Raw genomic sequence first — 11,522 nt, forward strand, 5'->3', positions numbered from 1 at the left:
AAGAACGTCTTACATGGAGCTCCTAAGTCCCTCAGAATTTTCCTAATGAGGTGAGTTGGTGGTCTCCTGGATAGCTTTGGGATGGCGGCTGGTCACGAAAACACCAAGCCATGATTAGAAGCTTGGAACTCTCGGCCCCATCCTCCATTCTCTGGAGAGAGAACAAAAACTGTCGATTGAGTTAATAAACTGATCATGTTTACATGGGGAAGTCTCCATAAAAATCCTTAAACTACAGGGTTTAGAGAGCTCTCAATTTTGTGCACACACCCATGTGCCCTGAGGGTGGCGCACCCCCCTCCATGAGGACAGAAGCTCCTGTGCTCAGGGCCCTTCTGGATTCCACCCTATGTAACTCTTCATCTGGCTTTTCATCTGTATTCTTGATCATATCTTTTACAATAAACGGGTAAATGTAAGTAACTGTTCCCATGAATCTTGTGCTGGGGCAGGGGCGGTGGACTCCTGACCTTATAGCCAAGTCAGACATAAATGTGGGGACTTGTTGCTTACAACTAGCATCTGAAGTGAGAGCAGACTCATGGGACTGAATCCTTATACCTGTGGAAATATGGTGCTAATGCCAGGTAGTTAATGTCAGAATTGAATTAAATTACAGGGCACCCAGCTGGCACCCAGAAAATTGGGAAATTAGTTGCTGTGGGGAGAAATCTCCCACACATTCAGTGTCAGAAGTGTTGCAAGTAAAGGAACAGTTTTCCTTTACAAGTGATCCCAGACACATCAGTAAGGGTGTAGGGAAGTAAGGTAGGGAGGGAAGGAAGCCAATAAAGATAAGAAGATGCTACGGGTTATAACTGTAGCAGTCAGGGCTTGGTCCTGCTGGGGACCTCTGGAACAGTGTAGAGCATGTGCCCCTAAGGCATCCTGCCTGAGGGCTGAGGAAGCTGGGGTCAGCATCTGCTTCGTCCTGGGCACTCCCAGTCAGCTGCGATGACAGGAAGAGTGGGCTCTGGGAGCCAGAGAAAACCTACAGACAAAGCATCATGGGTACTGGCAATAGCAATCTGGCCAGTGCCGCTAAGGGCCAGGAGGCATGGGTGAGGCAGTGACAGCCTCTGCTCCAAAACCTAGGAAGTACCTTCGAAATGCACAATGCTCCGGAATGCCTAATAGATGACCAGTTCCATGTATCTGAGCTAAGAAGGTCTTAGAGACCACAAGAGACAACCAACCCGCACTCAGAACCTCTTTAAAGTAACATCTGGAACTTGCAGGAATGAAGGACTCTGTGCTGGCAAAGGAGGGAGGTGGGGAGAAAAAAGGGGGGTGGAGAAAGCTGCGGTGCTTTTTCACCTGTCCTTATTTCAAAACCAGGAATTGCTCAACCCAAGCATGTGGAGAAGTGGAGGGTCCTCTGAGTAGAAGCATTGCCAGTGGTTTTGACCCCACCTGCAGAGGGTCCAGTCTGGGTGTATGGGGGGATTTGTGCCCCCTCTGCATATCTGCAGCCATATGCCCATCAGCAAGGTCTCCCCAAACCTTCACCCTAAACACAGCCATGCAGACCTCATTCTGGGCTCCAACCAACTCTAGAGCCATTCATGCCTCTAAAGTAGAAATGCAGGCAGTTTTGAAGTCCAAGGTCAAGAAAAATGACCATGCAGCCACACTCCTGAAGTTTGGTGCAGAAGCGATGGAGAGATTTCAGAAGAGTTAAATGTGAAGTATAGTCTTAAAGGTAATTAAGGCTTAGAGGATTACAGGAGATGCTTTATTTCAAAATCTGCCCATTAAGATAAGATGTGCAGATTAAGCTTGACTCTATGTTCAAAACCATGCAAAACTGTCTTCTAAGGAGATATAAAGTTATTCATGGTCAGCTGACTAGATGTGGAAAAATCAGAGATTTGTCAAACTTCATCAAGACTGTCCCCTCTGTCAGTATGTTGTCAGGTGAACTGGTTATGGGGGCTACTCACTTCAGATAGCAGAACTTGAAATGATACCTATCTTTTCGCTCCAAATGTCCAATAGATTCTTTAATAAAAACAAAGAAAATGTTTAGCGGAGGATGACCCAACCAACACGAAGAAATATGCTACGAGCAGTTTCTTAAATGGTTACCTTAAGGATAAATATACATTTGAGGTCAAGAGATATGCATATACATAAATATGCACATGAGGGAAGATGAAGTTCAAACCAGGTGTGTCAGATAAAAAGTTCATTGCTTTTCAACTCTACCTTCCCCATCTCCCAGATGAACAATAAAGAAAAAGGACACCCACTGTCTGAGGGGTACCTGAAGATTAGATGAGGAGGAGTCAGGGGATGAGGGAAGGGAGCCCTGCTACTGGGGGTGGGTAAGACCTTGGGAAGCCTGTGCCAAGGGCAATTCCACACCCCCCTGTGGCTTCTCTGCTCCACTGCTGTGCAGCTTCCAGTTGGAAGTATCTCCCCACATATCACATAGCTCCTCTCCTTAGCTTTCCACTGCCGCCACCCAAGGATTGGGGAGAGTTCACCTACAAACACCACTCCTTTGATTTGCCTCTTTCTCTTGTCTTTTGTTTCTCTCCCTGTTGTAGACTGAATTGTGTCCCCTCAAAATTTACATGCTGAAGTTATAACACCTGGTACGTCAGAACATGGCTGTAATTGGAGACAGGGCCTTTAAGGGGATAATTAAGATGAAATGAGGTCATCAGTGTGGGCTCTAATGCAATAGGACTGATGTCTTTATGAGAAGAGACACCAGGGATGCACACACAAACAAAAAGGGAACGTAAGACACAGTGAGAAGGTGGCCTCTGCAAGCCAAGGAGAGAGGCCTCACCAGAAACCAACCCAGCCAATACATTGATCTTGGAGTTCCAGTCTCCGGAACTGTGAGAAATAAATTTCTGTTGTTTAAGCCACACGGTCTACGGTATTTTGTTATGACAGTGATAGCAAACTAATACTCTCCGCCTGCCCCCTTGTCCCTCTGCTGTCCCCAAGAGAGCACAGCAGCGCAGCATACAAAGTCAGCTGCATCTTCATTCCCCCATCTCTAAAATGAGGAGCTGCGGTAGACCCTCCCTAACTGTCTTCTAACTCTGGCACCCCACATACCTATAACACAACTATTCCGCCAAAGTGGGAGAGAATCTCGGTACAAGCTGTGAATGGATGAGATAGCTCTCTCTCAGCTCACTCAACTCAATACATTCGGCTGATTTTTAAAGCACTGGTCATCGCTTTCGAGATTTTATTTTTCATTCACTTCATATGTACTGAGCACCTAATAGGTTCTGGGAATAGTACTGGGCTTCTGACTTCTCTGTTGCTATGCCTCCCTATTTTACCCCCGGGTCCAAGTAAAAAGCTCTTATGAACTTTTACTCATACTCTCTTTCTCTTGTTCTCCTTCTTGAGTTTTTGTTGTTTACAAGATCCAGTTGTGTATCACAGGTACCTTTGGCTTCGAGGAAACCACAGGCACAGGGCTCGTTTACTCCTACCTTTGCTAGCGCTATTGTCCCCTTGGGGATGCTCTTCCTTCTCTTTCTCTTACCCACATGCTTTTGTACTTTTTTTATATTCTGCATTTTCAAAATATCTATATTGTGCACAACTTGCTTTTAAATGATTTTTAAAAGCAGTGGTGTTTGTTTTTTAACACCCTACTCATCCTTTCCTGAAGACCTTTGCTGGTCCCTGCAGTCCACACCTTTGCTTTCCAGGTCCTCCCTCCAGGAACAGGCAGTTGGGGCCACTTCTGCCTGAGCTTAGAGGCTGCCCTGGGTGGTTCTCCAGTGTGGAAATGTTCAGACCACCTCGCTACTATAAATTCCTTGAGGTGATTTTAAAATATATCCACAGCCCGGCCGGGCGTGGCTCAGCGGTTGAGCGTCGACCTAGGATCCAGGCGATCAGGGTTCGATTCCCGGTCAAGGCACATGCCCGGGTTGCAGACTCGATCCCCAGTCGGGGGCGTGCAGGAGGCAGCCGATCAATGACTCTCTCTCATTGATGTTTCTATCTCTCTCTCCCTCTCCTTTCCTCTCTCTGAAATCAATAAAGATATAAAAACAAATAAATAAATAAAATATACCCATATATCCACAGAGGGGTGAGAATCAACCAAAGAACTTATTATATGCATATATGCACAGCCCATGGGCAGACAAGAGTGCAAGGAAGGCCTGGGGAGGGGGTAATAGCAGGAGGGAGGGGTCAATGGGGAATAAAAGGGGACAGTTGTAATACTTTCAACAATAAAAATAAATTTTTTAAAATAAATAAATAAAATATATCCACAAATTCTCCTTCCTTCAAATAGTGAAGTCTGATTCTCCTCCCCTTGCCTGTTGACTGTATTTAGTAATTTAGTTCTGATGAATAGAGTGTGGTGGCAGTGATAGCAGGTGACTTCCCAGGCTCGGTCATAAAGGCACAGAAGCTTCTTTCTGTGTACTGTCTCTGACCTATGACTCACCGGGAAGCCAGCTGCCAGGTCATAAAGGCACTCCAGCTGCCCTACAGAGAGGCCCACAATGTGAGAGACTGAGGCCTCCTGACATAAGCAGCAAGAGGTCTGCCACCAACTCCATGACTCATTTACCAGAGAAGGAACAAAAATTCAGAACAGGGTTTTTGATGCAAAATTCTAAACTTTTTTCCACCTTGAAAGTGGAACCCCCAGCCCCAGTCAAGCCTTCAGATCACTGCAGCCCAGCGACGTCTTGACTGCAGTCTCATGAGAGACCCTGAGCCAGAACCACGTTCTTGCTAAGCAGCGGCTGGGTTTCTGCCCCACAGAAACTGTGAGATAATAAAATGTGTATGGTTTGGGGCTGCTGCATTTTAGGTTGCACCATAGATAACTCATAGACTCTTGGAGGGCCATTTTGTGGCATCCGTTACAGTGCCTTGGTTAGGGCTGGTCTCCTAGCACGCATTAGTTAAGTATTTGTCAGCCGACTGTTCTGCCTGCTTCCCCCAGGGCACGGGAAAGTTAATTTGGACCTTTAGGGCAGCAAAGAGACTATAAAATGGCAGCATGAGATAGGGGTTTATTAGTTTCCTATGGCTGCTGTAACAAATCTTCACACACTTGGTGGCTCAAAACATGCAGATTTATTCTCTTACAACTCTGGAGGTCAGAAGTCAAAAATCGGTTTTACTGGCCTAAAGTGGACGTGTCAGCAGGGCTGGTTCCTTCTGGAGGCTCTAGGGGAGATTCCATTTCCTACTTTTTCAAACTTCTGGTTACATTTCCTTCATTCCTTCGTTCCTAGCTGCTTCCTCCACCTTCAAAGCCAGCAGGGTAGCACCTTCAAATCTCCCTCTGCTACTGTCTTCACATCACCTGGTCTCTATAATCACACTCCGTGGTGACATCTGCCCCACATGGATAACCTATAATTGCCCCATCTCAAGAGCTGTAAGTTAATCATACCTGCAAAGCCCATTTTTGTCACATCAGGTAACATTCACAGATTCTGGAGATTAGACCGCAGACATATCTGGGGGCCATTATTCAGCCTACCACAAGCAGGAAAACCCCACTTTGGTCTCAGACATATTCAAATCTTCTGATTAACAATTGTATGATATTGAACAAATATCATTAACTAAGCCGAGGTTTTCTCGTAGGACAATCCAACTTGATAAACGGGTAAAAGTACCCTAAGTGCTGGCTTTTCTCTTTCCTGCTTTTATTGAGTAGCCAGTAGGGAAAGGACCTGGGCCAAGAAGTTCGAGGACTCAGGCTGTGGGACTTGGAGCTGGTTTTTGATGGCACTGCTGTTTACAAAGCAGTTTTATGCTTAGTGTCCTGTTTGACTCTGAGTGCCACAGCACCAGACTAGAAAAACACAGGCACCGGGAGTTAAGCGATTTTCCCCAAAGCACCTCGCTAGCGTGTGTCCTGAGTTTTCTGATACTAAATCCTAAACATTTTCCTCTATGCCCCAGGCATTGGGATAGGGCCTGAAAGATCAGAAAGGGTTCCAAACAAACTAAATGAAATGAGAAAAGGCCAACAGAATAGTGTGTTATGGTGACTGCTTGGGGGGATGGTGGAGAAAGGCTTCGAGAGGACAGGAAGGAAGAGCGATGGTGAGAAAGGAGACGGTGTTCTCCGAAGCCCAGGCTGGCTCTCAGGAGGCGGGAGGGGACTGGGACTCGCCTTCACCCGACGTGATCCACCCTCCTCCTCCTCTCACAGAGGCTCAGAGGAGCACTGCGGAGAGTCATCTCAGACCTTTGGTAATAACTTTCAGTTGTGGCTAATCAGTTTGATTTATCCCCTGAGACACCCCGTGGGGGTCAAAGGCCAATCCAGGGGGGCGGTTTCATGGTTCCAGAGGGAATCCCATGAATCCCACTGCAGCGAGGCCTGTCTGGCTCTGGAGCACACAGCCTTCTCCTTGGTCATCTGCTGGGGTGGATCCAGACTCAGGAGCGGGCTCTGCTCTGCAGGGACCGGGCTTCATGCTGCACTTACGCGGGGGGGGGGGGGGGGGGGGGGAGGCCTGTTTGTTCCCCTCCCAGGTTGAGAATAATAAAATAAGTCAACAACAAAAACATGGAACGCTTGGCCCTTAACTACTACAAAGCACTTTAACCTGCATTTTCTCACTTGGCCTCACAAAATCATGCTCATTTTACAAAGAAAGAGCTCCCAGTTATTGAATGTTTAATATTTGCTAACCATTATGCAAATGTAATCATCTCAAGCTCTCCATGAGGTAGGTCTTCTCACCTCCAGGTGAAGGACTTGGGGCTCGAGGAGGTTAAGTGGCTACCCAAGACCGCAGCTTCCAGGCTACAGAATCAGAATTGAAACACAGGAGGGCCAGATGCTCCCTAGCAGAGGATTTTAAATGAGCTGTGCCTGTCCAATGCCTGGCACCCAGGAAACACTCCTCAAGCAGCAGGAGTCATTTGCTACCCTCCGTATCCTTAGAAAAGCTCTGGCCCAGCCCCAAACCAAGGATCATTCTTCCATCGGCTCATGGAGGGCCACATCTTTGCTCTGGGGTGAGGTTAAGCCACTGCTGACTCCAGGCACTTCTACATTAAAAGCACCTACGGGAAAATGAGTTTGCACCTTGTGTGACCACTTATCAGAAGGCTGGGAAAGGCATTCCTCTTCAGCTATAAGAGGATTTGATGAGGAAAGGGGTAGAATGCAAGGGGTCATCGTGGTGCATTGGGTAGGGTCTGCTGAAAGGAGCCCTGATTATGGACTGAAGCACACTAGGTAACTATCACTTCCCCTGACAACCAACCCAGAGAGGGTACAATGGCCAGCTCTGTATTGGGGCTACATCTGCTTTAGGGCTTTCTTGGGAAAGCCTTGTTGTCTACTGACTGAGAAAACAGACATGAGCACCAGAGCCTGTTTGCAGAGATCAGGCTCAGAAGCTACAGAAGTCAGGACCAGCAAAGACAGGTCTCTCCAGCTAGGCCAATTCAACTCTGACCAGCAGGGCCACATCTGAGTGACGACCAGAGGCTGAGAGGCGAGCCTTAGTCTCTGAGAGTCTGGCCAGCCAGACAGCCAACCTTGGTTGCTGAGGCTAGACCCACACTTGGCCACCAGCACACAGAGGGGAGGCTGAGGGTGAAGGAACAGGGAGAGTGGTACAGGCAATAGGAGGTGGGGCTGGGCTGGGGCCAGCACCCAGGGAGCTGAGGAGGCCGGGAACCAGCAGCCCGATGGACAGAGGCAACCTGAGTGTCCTACATGGCAAATTGTACCTCTGGAGCCTGGCACCCATGTCACCTTAGCTATATTATCTCAGATAACTGCCGAGGCAGCTGTTTGCCCAAAGTCCTTCCTCGCTGGTGGCAGGAGGCCTTGTGATTTCCCCTGAAATTTCATCCCAGTCACATGGGAGCTCAATCAGTCCAGAGTCAGCCCAGGGACCAGGCCCATCCCAGATGAAGGGATGGAGCAGACCCTGTCCACAGCCACTTAGGTCTTGACTTTGACCATTCCCCTCTGGAGAAAGAGTCAGAGGGCCTCCTTGGCAGTGGGGGACATGTCACAGGGGGACTTGGAACCATATGCTTCTGTGGTATCCAGAGCCTGGCCTCTGTAATAGGTGAAAACACATATTTAATAAAGCATGGAAAATCAAGTCAACATGCAAAGGTTTCCTGAGAGGGGAATCTGAGCCTCTGCGGCAGATGACTCAGTTTCTCCCTCAGTGTCTGCATGTCCTCAGAGCAGGTGCTCAGGCCCAGCCAGACTTCATGGCTCCACGTGGGCACTTGGATTGGAGTTGTCCCCTGACACTATTGTCCCTTTCAGACCTTATTTCCCCCTCCTGGCTAATTTCTATTTCAATGATAAGCACAGGTCTTTTGTCCCTTTAGGCTGCTCTCCCATTCAGTTTAATTTAGAAAATAAGCCTTTCAATATCGAATTGAAAATTACTTTTGTGGTCTGGGAAAAGAGCCCAGCTGGGGGTGGGGGGCGGGGGCAGGGGAACAAAAACTAACAAGGCCTGAAGCCTGGAGGGCAGCAGCCGGCACAGCCTGCAGGCCAGGCCAGGGGGCCCACAGCTGGGAAAACCTCAGCCCCCGCAGGTTTGCAGGGCTGAGACCACAGTGGGGAGAGGGAGAGCAGGGGTAACACAGCCAGGGGGTGGGGCTGAGGGACGGGGCAGAATGGGGGTGCAAGGTCAGAAGAACAAAAGGGAGCTCCAGAACTAACAGAAGGCAGGACTGAGCCCCACGCTTTGCCCAAATATGGAGAGCAGGGAGCTCCAGGTATGAGGCTCAGGTTACACCCTGAAGATATCCTTCTGTTTTGTTTCTCCAGAGAATGGGGACATCCTCAGGCTGCTGCTTAGAGGCCCCATGTAACCTCAACCCTCTCAACGAGAAGCATGCTTCCTGGGGGATGACTGTTGTGTCCCTGTCCCTGGCTCTGCCCCAGGTCAAAGTGTTCAAAGGTCAATTCAAAGGCAGCAGGTAGGGTAGGAAGAGGTGGGGGCTGAGACCTAGTGAAGGAAACCCAGCCCCCTCCCTGGCAGGTGGTTGTGGGAAAATTGCTTAATTTCTTTATGTCTCCCTTTCTCCCTCTATGAATGAGGACAATAATACCTACCTCAGAAGGGTTCTCTGAGGGCCTGTCACATGGGTACAGAATCATGGTCCTTGTCCACTTTCCCTTTCCCTTAAGCAGGAGAGGACAGGGACACCAGCCTCAGAGCATTTGCTGCCAGCCCTGATGGCACCCGATGCACTTTACCTGAGCCTCCCGCTGAGGGCACTTGATCCTCAGGGGAACAGGAGAGAGCCCCAAACACCAAGACAAGGACAGTCTGGACAGGTTCTGGATGTCTGCTGGGTTCTCACTCAGCACAGAACCCCTGAAGCCACCCAGGAAGCACTCAGAGCTACCCATATTTGTATAGCACTTATAAACCTCAAAGCACCTCACCTACAACATCAGTCTTGGATTAACACCAGACAGAGTAGCAGGCACATAGAGCAGGTCTGTCTTTTCTCTTTCTCACTTTATAGATGAGAAGCCCAAGGTCTGAGCAGTTTATATAAATTGCCTGAGATCATAGAGCTAATGAGATGCAGAGTTGGGGTTCAAACCCACTTCATAGGGTCCCTGGTCCAGTGTTCCTCCATCACACCCTGTCAATGAGCATCTTTCTACGGAAGGTGCACCTGAGGCTGAGAGGGAGATAGGAAGGGCTTCAAGGTTAACCACGGCCTCTGGGTCAGAAAGGCTGGGTTGGAGGCAGACCCTCCAGAGTGACTTGTTAATTTAGTGCTAGCTTGACCCCTTCAATTAGCTGCTGGACAGAGCTGGCCCCCTGGGAGGTGCACAGCAGGGCTTAATGGAAATGGGGATGCTGGTGATGATATGAACAATCTGAATTATGGTCTCAATTTGCACAGAGCCTGATGGATTTGCAATAATTCCAAACCAGGTCAAGTGTCTGTGTCCTCTCTTTTGCTGATCTCACACAAAGTCCCTCCATTTGTCAGGCCCCACTCATTGTCTGAGAGTAGCTGCCAGCCCACTCCCTCTCTCCCTTAGCTATGCTCTCTGCAGGTCCCTCCACAGCATTCTGACCTGAGGGCACCTCTGCAGCTGGGCCCAGAGGGACAAGGGCTGCTAATGGCAGGATAGGGGACCTGGGAGCTTGGAGGCCATCCACAGAGGCAGATTACACTCAGAGGTGAAGAAAGGAACACCTCTCTGCTGTCCAGGGACTTCATCCTGTGGTCTTTTTTAAGACAAAGGGACAGCATGATTTAACACCTTGAGAGTTCATTGAGTGTAAGTGTAATCAGGCTGCAGTTAATAGATTCTGGGATACAGTCGAGTCCTCCTGGCGGTGGGGACTAGGACAGCAGAGGCCTGGAGCACATGCCAGAACTTCCTCCAGGCCACACCAGAAATAACCAACATAGTTCACAGCATTCTTGAAAATCTGAAAGATCCTGTGGCATCTCTCATCGTCCTGGCCTCCTGCAGCTGGGCCTTTGAAGTTGAGAAGGGTTCTGTTCGCGGTGGAAGGGGGCTGTGTTGAGTGAAGGACAGTGGCAGGTTCTGGTACACGTCTGCTCTCCATCTCTCATGTCCGGCACCAGCCTGGCCAAAGTGGGGGAGGAAACCTCTCAGGCCATCTGTCCAACCACCTAGCTGGTTTGCAAATTTTCTCTGCAAGGAGCCATTCGGCCTTCAATACTAAGGAACTAGAGACTTTATGGGGTAATCTAAGCTGTCTTCAGGTTGCTCTAATTGTTCAAACATTTTTTCTTCTATTAGGGAAAAAATCCTATCTCCCTATTGCTTCCACCTTTTCTTATCTACACCGAGGGCAAAATGATGGCTAGTAAAGTGTTTATAATTTTTTTATTTCAGTGTGTGTTGCTTGGGGATCGCAGGAGAGCCTCCTCCCTTTCTTCACCCGGGAGGACTTCTGTGGTCTACTCCCAGCACGGGGAAAGGGAGAGAGCCCTAGACCAGCGTTCAGGAGGCCTGGGCACTGACCCCAGCTAAACTATACGGCACATTTGCCAAGTGTGTTCATGGGTCTGTCCTTTCCCTCTTAACACTTTTTTTAAAAAATATATCTTTATTGATTTCAGAAAGAGAAAGGGAGAGGGAGAGAGAGAGAGGAAGAATGATGAGAGTCATTGATTGGCTGCCTCCTGCAGACCCCCGACTGGGCATCGAGCCCGCAACCCAGGCTTGTGCCCTGACCGGGAATCAAACCCCAATCGCCTGGATCCTAGGTGGATGCTCAACTGGTGAGCCACGCCCGGCCAGGCTCCCTCTTAACTCTTGGTGTGAATTCATTTGTATAGATTCTGGGTGAGCCACAACTGCTGGATAAGCATCTACCATGCACTTGGCTTTTGGATATGTGCTGTAAAAAAGAGGACTTAAAAATAACAATTATTATTATTACTATCATTTACTGAACATTTATTAAATGTTACGCATTTTGCTAAATACACTACAAACATATCACTTCCTTTCTTATGATTCTTCCTTAATAGGTAAGATCTATTATTATCTCCTTTTC

Source organism: Miniopterus schreibersii (assembly GCF_964146895.1).
Source record: "Miniopterus schreibersii genome assembly, chromosome: 12".
NCBI lineage: Eukaryota > Metazoa > Chordata > Mammalia > Chiroptera > Miniopteridae > Miniopterus > Miniopterus schreibersii.